Genomic DNA, 11226 nt, shown 5'->3' with positions numbered 1-11226 from the left:
AATTCGTGGTTTATACTCCTTTAGCATTGGATTGTCATTGCTTTTGGGTTTTACCTTCTCTTCTTTGCTTCTGTCACCTTCTTATTGTGGCTTCTTTTTCAATTCAGCTAACACTTTCCCACTCCTCAGTGTAACTGCTTTCACATGTGCTTTTGGATTGGGTTCGATGTTACTAGGTAGATTTCCTGGTGCTCTTTCTGAAATCATCTTACAGGAAATCATCTTAGCCAGCTGTCCAATTTGAGTTTCGATCCCTTAGATTGATGCTTGTTGATTTTTGAGTGCCACCTCAGTATTCTGAAAATGAGTCTCTGACACCAAGATGAATTTGGTTAGCATCTCCTCAAGGTTCGGCTTTTTCTCCTGCTAGTATAGTGGTTGCTGAAAGCCTAAAGGGGTGGTGGTTTCTGTTTTCCTTGGCCTCCCCATGAAAAATTTGGGTGATTCCTCCAACCTGCATTGTAAGTATTACTATAAGGATTGTTTTGAGATCGAGGATTATTACGCATCTAATTTAACTGCTCGTTCTTCATGTTATGGACAAAAGGTGGGTATTTTGAATTGCTCGATCCACCTCCATTTGCATCGCACTGCATTACTGGGTGAAGCTGTGAAGAACTAAGAAAACCATCAATTTTTTTATTCAAGAGTTCTACCTTATTAGAGAGCATGGTAACCGAATCGACATTATAAACACTGGCTGTTTTCTTTGGCTTTGTCCTCATGACTTGCCACTGATAGTTATTCAGTGATATCTCCTCTATAAATTCATAGGCATCTTCAGGTGTTTTATTATTGATGGTTCCGCCAGTAGCTGCGTCAACCATTTGTCGAGTCGAAGGATTCAGGCCATTATGAAAGGTTTGAACCTGTAGCCAGAATGGTAACCCGTGGTGAGGGCATCTTCGCAAAAGTTTATTATATCTCTCCCACGCATCGTAGAGTATTTCTAAATCCATCTGTACAAAAAAAGAGATATCATTATGTAATTTAGCCATTTTAGCCGGCGGAAAGTATTTTAGTAAAAAAGATTTGGTCATTTGTTCCCAAGTAGTGATTGACCCCCCTGGTAACGAATTCAACCACTGTTTAGCTTTGTTTCTCAATGAAAAAGGGAATAACCGAAGGCGAATGGCGTCATTAGAAACGCCATTAATTTTAAATGTATCACATAGTTCTAAAAAGTTTGCTAAGTGAGCATTGGGATCTTTGTTTTGCAAACCATCAAACTGAACAAATTACTGTATCATTTGAATTGTGCTAGGTTTTAGTTCAAAAGTATTTGCAGCTACAATAGGTCTAACTATGCTCAATTCAGTTCCTGTTGAAGAAGGTTTAGCATAACCATATATAGTGCACGGAGCAGAATTTTGATTAACAGCAATCGCAGGAGGTAGCGGATTTTCTTGGTTTTCAGCCATCTCCTCGGTGGTGGTTGAAGTATCTTCATCTTTCTCTTCTGTGTAACGTAAGCTTCGCCTTATTTCTCTTCGGTTTCTGTGAACTGTGCAATTGATCTCACTATCAAACAATAATGGTCCTGACGGGCTTCTTCTGGTCATAAACTAGAAAAACCTGTCAGAAGAAAAAAAATGAAGAATTAGAAAATAAAATAAAATTTTAAATTGCAATAAAAGTAAAATGGCTAAAGTAATAAAAATCGAGTGTTCCTAATATCTTAGTTCCCCGGCAACGACGCCAAAAACTTGATACGTGATATTCGTGACAGGTTTTAAATATTTATAATGAATCATTCTTGAAACTAACTATTATCACGATAAAGACAAGTGTACCTATCGAACAGTAGTATAGCTTTAGCAAGCCGGATTATCGAACCCAAAGGAACTAAAAGTACTAGTATCAACTTTCTTTTTATTATCTAGCCTAAAAAATAAAAGGGTTTTGTTTATCTAACTAATTAATTAAACTAAGAAATCATAGAAAAGAAATTTGGGGAAAATACTTTTTGGAAATTTTGATTGATTAAGACAATACCTAAGGAAATATCCACCTAGACTTCACTTGTTATTTGACTCTGAATCGAACGATTTATTTATTCAACTTGTTCAGTAGAGATCCCTAAGTTATATTATTATCTCTCTTGAGACTAACAACGTCTAACCCTTGATTGACTAATTGAAATCTCTTTCTAATTAACCCCCTAGGGGTGCATTAACTTGATCTATGGATCCCCTTATTAGGTTTCACCCTAATCCAGAAAAATCTTGTCAGCCTATCTCTAGGCCCGCAACCAACTCTGCTTGATTATGACAAATTTACTCTTAGACAGGGTCTATTCCTCCTCTGAATAAGAGCTTAACTTGAATCAATATCATGGAATATCAAAACAAGAATTAAGAACACATAATTAAGAACAAGTCAAATATTTATCCTACAATTCAGATAATATTAACAAGATCCGTCTTAGGTTTCATTCCCCTTAGTTATTTAGGGGTTTTAGTTCATACTAATGAAAGAAAACAGCTCAAAAGAATAAAAATAACAAAACATAAGAAAACCCAAAACTCCTGAGGGAATTTGAAGGGAGATCTTCAGTGTTGATAGTGAATCCGGCTTCTGAGATGGATCGATCGGCTTTCCTTGAGCAATTTCTTGCTTCCCTCTGTGCGTCCCCTGTCTAAGTGCCTCCTCAAGTGTTTAAATAGGATTTGGAATGCCTAAGAGCCCTCAAAATTGGCCTTTTCTGAATTGGACTAAACTTGGGCTCGGCAGGGACACGCCTGTGTGTGATTGCTTAAGGCCGTGGTCAAAGATGTTAAATGGGCACGGGCGTGTGATCTACCCATGTAAATTGTGCTTTGACCTTGCCAAAAGGACACGGCCGTGTGGTCTGCCCGTGTGAGGAAGCCTAGGCCGTGTTGATTTTGTACGTTGGCCTATTTTCTTAGTTTTTGGCCCGTTTCTCGTTCCTTTCACTCTCCTATGCTCGCCTAAGTATAAAACATGAAATTAAGGCATTAGGAGCACTGAATTCACCAATTTTATGGAAAAATCATCCATAAAATGTGCTAAGCATGGGATAGAAATATGTATAAATTACGGTTTATCAGTGGACGTGGAGCACTAGGCGAAGATGCAGGCCATGCTGAGGCGAGGCAGGCAGCTTTAGTTTATGCTGCTCACCACCGAGAAGACGTGAATGCCCTAGATGTGATAACGGGTATGTTCTTTATACATGAGTTACCTTACACTGCATTGATTGATATTGGATCGACGCATTCATATGTTGGATGCAATATGACTGAACCTTTGGGTGATATGTTTGAAATTACTGCGAATGAGATTACTGTTATAAGTCCGTTAGGCCAGTCAATGGGAGTGAATAAGTTGTTTAGGGAGGTACTGTGACAGCCCAAAATTGACCCTAGTCGGAAGGTGGTCTCGGGACCACAAAACCGAGGCATAAAAATAATTAAAAATTTATTTTGATGCCTATAATATGTGTGTGCTCATGTATGACATTTTATGATGATTGATTTAGTGTTATAAGGGTGAATTCCACAAGAAAGGACTTAGTAATGAACTTTGAAAGTATGATAGGGAAATGTGTGATGACTAATTAAAGCATGCATGCAAAATAATGGACTTGCATGTCAAATTCCCCCTTTATAGGTGGTGGCCGGCCATGACAAGGGAGGATGGGCTAAACATGTCATGAAACATGTTTTGTTGGTGCATTAGGGTGAAATAATAAACAAAGGTGTATGGGTGATAAAAAATGAAAAAAAATGTGTGTGAGTGTGGTAATCCCCCCATTGCCGTGAGTTGTAGAGAAGGAAAGAAAAAATTTTGTTCATCCTTTCTTTGAGCCAAAACTAAGGAAGAAGGAGGATTTTTGCTTCATGCTTGGTTTGGAAGAGATCTAGAAGGAGATTTGGCTAAGTTTGCATCAAGATTAAGGTATGTATGAGGTTGTGTTAGGAGTTTCATGCATGTTTTGGTTGCTAACTTGATGTGCATGTTAGCCATGGCTCAAATCTTTGTTAAGCCATGGAAATGGTATTTGGCCAAAGTTGTTATGGTGATAAAGCCATTGCATGCTAAGTGTGAAGCTTGATGATGATGCATGCAATGATGGATTGTCTACTCTTGAGTAAGATTTTGAGCTTTCTTTTGTTTTATCATGATTGAAGTTGAAAAGGAGCATGATTGTCATATTCGCCATGATGCATTCATGAGCATGGTTCATGCTTCTTGCATGTTAGTTAAAATTTGTGTTTTGGATGGCTATGGACACCTTGAAATTCGCCATGCTCATATATGTATATATATGTTTGCACATGATGTTTTGGTTATGAAGGAAGTGATGAATAAGTTTGTTTAAAGAAGAAGATGTTGAAGAATAATTGTGAAATTGTAAGCACATTCGCCTAGCACACATATGAGTGCTTGATGCTATATTGTAAGTTTTGAGCTACAATATGCAAAGCATTAACTAGTAAAATGCATGCTGTTTTTGTGTGGTATTAAGTGCATAATTGGCCTCAACATGGACAAGTATATTCGGCCTTGGGTAGCCTATTGAAGGCCTTAGCTTTTCCTTGATGCTCGAATAAATTGTATTGAATTGCTTGATGTAGTATAAAATGTGCATGACCATTGTGTATTCAAGCTAAAGGGTGGCCATATGACCATTTAAATTCCTTGTCATATTCGCCATAAGCTAGCACAATGAGGTTTTGATAAATTGAATTTGTTTGAATTAGCTCAAGAGCTAAGAGGGCCACAATTGGACAAGGGAAGGAAAAGTGATCGAATAGCCGTAAAAGCCGTTCGACAACATCCGAGGTAAGTCCTCAAGAAGTGACCTTACTTGAATTATGTGGAATGAAATATGGATGTATTGATTATTGATTTATGTGTGTATGAGTATTCGAATGATACCGGGCTAAGTCCCGAAGGCGATTATGTTAGTGATTATAATTGTGTTTGAGCCTTAGTAACGAAAATAAATATGTATGTCCAATGATTATTGATGTATGTGTGCATGAGAAATTGATTGATATCCGGGCTAAGCCCGAAGACAATTATGCTGGAAATTATAACCGGTTAAGACCGAAGGCAATTGTGCTAGTGGCTACATCCGGCTAAGACCAAGGCATTCGTATGAGTCATTCTATCCGGGCTAAGACCAAGGCATTTGTGCAAATCGTGATATCCGGGTTAAGTCCGTAGGCCTTGGTGCGGGTTACCATAACCGGGCTATGTCCGAAGGTGATTGATCGAGTAGCGACATCCGGTTAAACTCAAGGTATGTGATTTGAAAATTATAAGCTTGCTGGAAAATTTCAGCTAATGCACTTGTGAAATTTCCCAATGACAAGGTAAGTGCGGTGTGTGCTTTGCGCTAGGAGTAAGAGCGTGTGAATATCCGCTCCTATGATGGAACGAGTTATCGGCCTTAATGAAGCCGTTATTTGTGTATGAACATAAGAGTTGGGATGGTGAAGTAAGTATGATTATGTGAATGTGCATTAATGAAATGATGCATTTAACTATGTGAATGTATTGCTGTAATTAGAGTTGATTATATTCCTTGAGACTTACTAAGCATAAAAATGCTTACTCATTGCTTTGGCTCTCAGTTTTCTAGATTTCGCTCGATAGCAATCGGATTCGGGATCGTTGAAGTCGAAGTCATCCACACTATCAAGCCCCCATTTTGGTATAAATTCTTGGTTGAACTTGAAATGGCATGTATAGGACTACCCCTTGTTGGTTTAAATATGTTATGATGTATATGTACGGCCATGCGAAAATGGCTCGTAATAGTGAAGTATCAACTTAAACTATTTGCGGTTTGTATATATATATATATGGTGTCATGATGTGACTATGAATTGGAGATGGGAATGTTGGTCACATGATCAGCCATTGGCATGGTTAAAATGATCATATGTGGACCTATGTAAGGCAAGACTAGTTGGTTCATGGAGACTACAAAATAGGTAAGACCTACCTTAAAACAGATGCTGCCAGCTGCAGTAACGTGAATGTGAAAAATCACCAAAATTTGTAGGAATGGTATTAAATATTGAATCAGCTATGTAAATGAACATTGATGAGTCTATTTTCATATGGAAGAAACGAAATGGTCATAGGAGTTACATGTTAAGAGATATTAAAGCTATTGTGAGACAGGGCCAGAACGGTTTCTGGGTTCCCTGTCGCAACTTTAAAAATTTACTATAAATTATCCAGAAATAATTAGGAGACATACCTTATATGTACAGATTCCATTTTGAGTCTAGTTTCATTAGAAACAAACGGCACCAGCATTAAAGTCCTGTACAGAGAGATATTCAAGTTATACCGCGCGAAGGTCAGAGCAGTCGATCCCTGTAACATGGGTGACTTTAACTAATAAACTGTACCAATTGGCCAGACCAAAAATTCTAGAAATAAATCCATGGATGGATATATGAGTATAAATTCAGGGAAAATTTACGAAACCAGTTTCCGAGTTTTGAAACTCGAGATATGATTTTTAAGGCGATAGTGACGCAGTTTTTCCAGCCTGATTGGAAATGTCCAATGGATGGGCAAAACAAGTGAACTTGGCTTGCTAACCCCTCGTGTCCTGTGACATCCCTAAATCGACCCTAGTCGGAAAGTGGTTTCGGGACCACCAAACCGAGTCATAATAATAATTAACCATCATAATTGATGCTCATTATATGTATATATGCATGTGTGAAAATTTCGTGTTTGGATTTTGTTAATAGTAAGTGAATTTTTATCAAATAGGACTTATGTGAGAAAATTTAGAAATGTGCTAGGCAATTGTAAGGTGGCCTATTAATACATGTGGGAAAATAGTTGTCCTTGCATGTCAAATAACCCACTTCCTAAGGTGAGTGGCCGGCCATGACAAGAATATGGGCAAGGGAACATGTTTCCAACATGTTTAGTTAGTGGATTATGTAGAAAAAATAAAGAAATGAAAAAAAATGAGCATGGATGCCCCCCTTTGTTGCCGTGAGTAGAGGAAAAGAAAGGAAAAAATTGTTCATCCATTCTCAAAATCTTGGCTGAAAATACTAAGGGAAAAAGGAAGGATTTTTGCTTCATGCTTGGTTTAGAAGAGAACTAGAAGGAGATTTGGTCATACTTGTGTCAAGATTAAGGTATGTTTGAGGTTGTGTCATGAGATTCATGCATGTTTTAGTTGCTAACTTGATGTTCATGTTAGCCCATGGTTCAAATCCTTGTTATGCCATGGAAATGGTATTTGGCCAAGGTTGATATTGTGTTAAAGCCATTGCATGCTAAATGTGAAGCTTGTTGATGATACATGTAATGATGGATTGACTACTCTTGAAATTTCTTTTAGCATTCTTGAGTAAGACATGGAGTTTTCTTTGTTTAACCATGACCAAAAATTGAAAGGGGATGGTGTGGGATGTATTCGCCATGGCATGCTCATAAGTGCGATTTATGCTTGTTGCATGATAGGTAAAATTTGTGTTTTGATATATGTGTATATGTGTTTGTACATGATGTTACAAATGGATGTGAAAATATATGCTAGATTGGGAAAATTTGATTAAATGTTCATGAGATGAAATTAGGTGATTAAAAGATGTTAGTTGACATTGTACATATATATATATTCGGCCATTAAAGTGAGTATGTAGGTAATGTTGAATCAAGTTTTTGGTGCATATTCGGTTAGGTGTATAATCGACCAAATGGGCGATTAGTAAGAATGGTTGCCGAATATACAAGCATACATATGCATGTGTAGTTGAATTATGAATGTTTAGCAAGATGGTTAAACTAGTGATTTATTGATTAAGCTCAAGGAGTTAAAGAAGGAGAATCAAGCAAGGGAAAGAGCGAAGGTCATCGAGTAGCCGACTTGGAACTATTTTACCCAACACGAGGTAAGTCATTAACACGATTTGATATTGCTTAAATGATTGTAAAATTTATGCAATTGCGTTTAATGGGATGATATATATATATAAATGAAAATGTATGTGTATGGAGTGATGACAATTGTTGAATGTAAAAGAAATAGTGAAATGTGTAGAAAGTTTGCTTTCGGCACTAAGTGTGCAGGCAATACGTGTGTACGGTGACGAGATTGGCACTAAGTGTGCGTGCTGGAAATATATGGCACTAAGTGTGCATGCTGGAAATATATGGCACTAAGTGTGCGAGCTCGAAGGGCATGGCCTTTGTGTGTGCGGGCTTAAATCGCATGGCACTAAGTGTGCGAAATCGAGTATTAAGCACTGTGTGTGCGTACTCTATATATATATATAAATATCTCCAATCGAACAATTATATGGAGGTGTGTCTCCATCGAGTGAGTATGGACAGCGGATCGGTAAGTACCTTGAGCTCATGACGAATAGGTAATACGTTCATGCTTGGGGTTGAATTTGGTAAGCCTTAAATCTATGTGATGATTGAAATTGTATGGTTGTGCTGGAAAATGAGTTAATGTGTAAAATGCTTGATTATCTTGTTGTGTAGAATATGAAATGTGGATGTATGAATTGGTACGAGATTGGACCGAAAGGTCCGAGGTATTATGGTATAGATTCGATATGGACGAGTACCTAGCCTCATTTGTTGTACATGTAGTAGTAACTTTATCGGTGGATTGACGAATGCTTATGACTTACTGAGTTGTAAACTCACTCGGTGTTTTCTTGTCACCCATTTTAGGTCTCTTGGACTCGTATTGTTGTGTTTCGGAACCGTCGTTGAAGTCATCACACCGGCTGAAATCTTGTGGTATTGTTTTTTGTTGTTGAAGAACATTTGGCATGTATAGGCTATTATATTTTGTCGAATTGTGGGTTGTAAACTTTAAGCCATGTGAAAATGGCCTATGTGGTCGTCGAGTGGGATGCTAGAACCTATAGCCACGAGTCTTAGAAACTCAATTTTGTTAAGGTGGCCATAATTTGTGTCATGTATGATGGATGATTAAGGCCAAGGAAAAATTCATGAAATTGGCATAGTCTACTGCAGTAACTGTTGCGGACAGCAGCAGTGAGATGAGATTGAAAAATCACTAAAAATAGTAGAAGTAGAATTAAATAGTGAGTAAATTATGGAACTGATCCTTGATGAATCTATTTTTATATGGACGAAACGAAACGACCATATGAGCAGTATACTGGGAGATATTAAAGTTCTCGTGAGACAGGGCCAGAACGATTTCTGGGTCCCCTGTCGTGACTTTGAAAATTCACCATAAATTATCCAGAAAGAATTAGGAGTCATGCCTTATATGTACAGATTCCATTTTGAGTCTAGTTTCATTAGAAACAAACGGCACCAGTATTAAAGCCCTGTACAGAAAGATATTCAAGTTGTAACGCGCGGAGGTCAGAGCAGTCGATCCCTGTAACATGGGTGACTTTAACTAATAAACTGTACCAATTGGCCCAACCAAAATTCTAAAAATAAATCCATGGATGGGTATATGAGTCTAAATTCAGGAAAATTTACGAAACCAGTTTCCGAGTTTTGGAACTCGAGATATGATTTTAAGGCGACGGTGACGCAGTTTTCCAGCCTGTCCAGAAATGCCAAATTGGTCGGTACTTTAAGAGGATTTGTCTCGTTAACCCTCGTGTCCGACACGGCGTCGGTCACGAGTTAGGGGTGTTACAATTTTATTGGTATCAGAGCTATGGTTTAGTCGGTTCTAGGACTACCATAGCGCGTGTGAGTCTAGCTATACATGCCAAATTGATAGTGCTTAATAATGTGATGACTTCTGACGGTTGAAATTTTTGTTTTGATTAGCGATGGAACCCGGGGTAGAGAGACCCTTGGCGGATGACGTTGAAAGTGTAGCGGCTGCTCCTGCGCAAGGGACACCGCCTGTTGAGCCTCAGTCATCCGCGAATAATCAAAATGAAGGGGCGAAACAAGCCTTCTTCACTATGATGAATGAGTGGGTCGCGCAATATGCCCGAACCAACCCGGCTGTCCAACCATTCCCGAATTTAAATACTCCACCCCAAGAGCCCGCAATGCCTCCAGTTACTGATCCTGTGAGGCTGAGTAAACCACCTGTGGACTTGATTAGGAAGCGTGGGGCCGAGGAGTTCAAGGCCATAGTTACTGATGATGCCGAAAAGGCCGAGTTCTGGCTCGATAACACCATTAGAGTGTTAGATGAACTGTCATGCACACCCGACGAATGTCTTAAGTGTGCTATATCCTTGTTGCAAGACTCAGCTTACTATTGGTGGAGGACTTTAATTTCCATAGTCCCAAATGAATGAGTTACTTGGGATTTCTTCCAATCCGAATTTCGAAAGAAATACATTAGTCAACGGTTCATCGATCAGAAGCGTAAGGAATTCTTGGAACTCAAGCAAGGCGGATGATCAGATCTGAATCTGAACATGAGTTCGTAAGACTTAGTCGGTATGCTCGGGAGTGTGTGGCTGATGAGGTTGCGATGTGCAAAAGATTTGAAGAAGGATTGAATGAAGAGTTAAAGTTACTAGTGGGAATTTTGGAGATAAAGGAGTTCGTGACACTAGTCGAACGAGCCTGCAAGGCGGAAGAACTTGGGAGGGAGAAGAAGAAGGCTGAATTTGAAGCAAGAGATTACCGTAAAAGATCGACGAGTAAAGCTCCGTTCTCGGCTGTAAAGAGGTTCAGGGAGGACACCAGTAAGTCGAGGACGACTGCGGGAATTTCCATTAGAGCCCGACCATTGACGGACTCCCGAGCTACTTCAGTAGCTAGTGTGGGCAATAATCGTCAAGAGAGACCTGAATGCCCCCAATGTGGAAGACGACACCTAGGTGAATGTTGGGGTAAGTCATTAATAGGGCTCATTATGGATGCGGTTCAAGGACCACTTCATTAGAGATTGCACGAGCTAGATGAGAGGAATAAGACGCAAGGTGCAAGACCTAGTGGAACGACGGTGGAGGTAGGCCCCGAGAATCTCGGAGGTAGGGGTGGTAATCGAGAGGAGCCTCTAATACGGCCGTCCGATCCGAGACCCGTGCTCTGCTAGAGCATATGCCATCCGCGCACGAGAGGAGGCATCCTCCCTGACGTTATCTTTGGTACTTTTACTCTCTTTGATACTATTGTGATTGCATTGATTGACCCGGCTCTACTCACTCATATGTATGTGAAACCTTAGCATCCAGTAAGACTCTACCTGTTGAGTCTACTGAGTTCGTAATTCGAGTGTCAAACCCTTTGGGTCAA

General features: G+C 39.2%; 1 non-coding gene across 1 annotated transcript; it reads left to right on the top strand.

Moving 5' to 3' along the window:
- Window positions 1-885: 885 nt before the first annotated feature.
- LOC128290777 (small nucleolar RNA R71) lies at window positions 886-991 on the top strand. Its single transcript, XR_008280564.1, has one exon. It is a non-coding gene; the product is annotated as a small nucleolar RNA R71 (small nucleolar RNA).
- Window positions 992-11226: the final 10235 nt, after the last annotated feature.

This window comes from Gossypium arboreum, chromosome 3, assembly GCF_025698485.1.
Source record: "Gossypium arboreum isolate Shixiya-1 chromosome 3, ASM2569848v2, whole genome shotgun sequence".
NCBI classification, from domain to species: Eukaryota; Viridiplantae; Streptophyta; class Magnoliopsida; order Malvales; family Malvaceae; genus Gossypium; species Gossypium arboreum.
The sequence above is the reverse complement of the archived record's forward strand: the minus strand, read 5'-3'. Positions and strand labels throughout refer to the sequence as shown.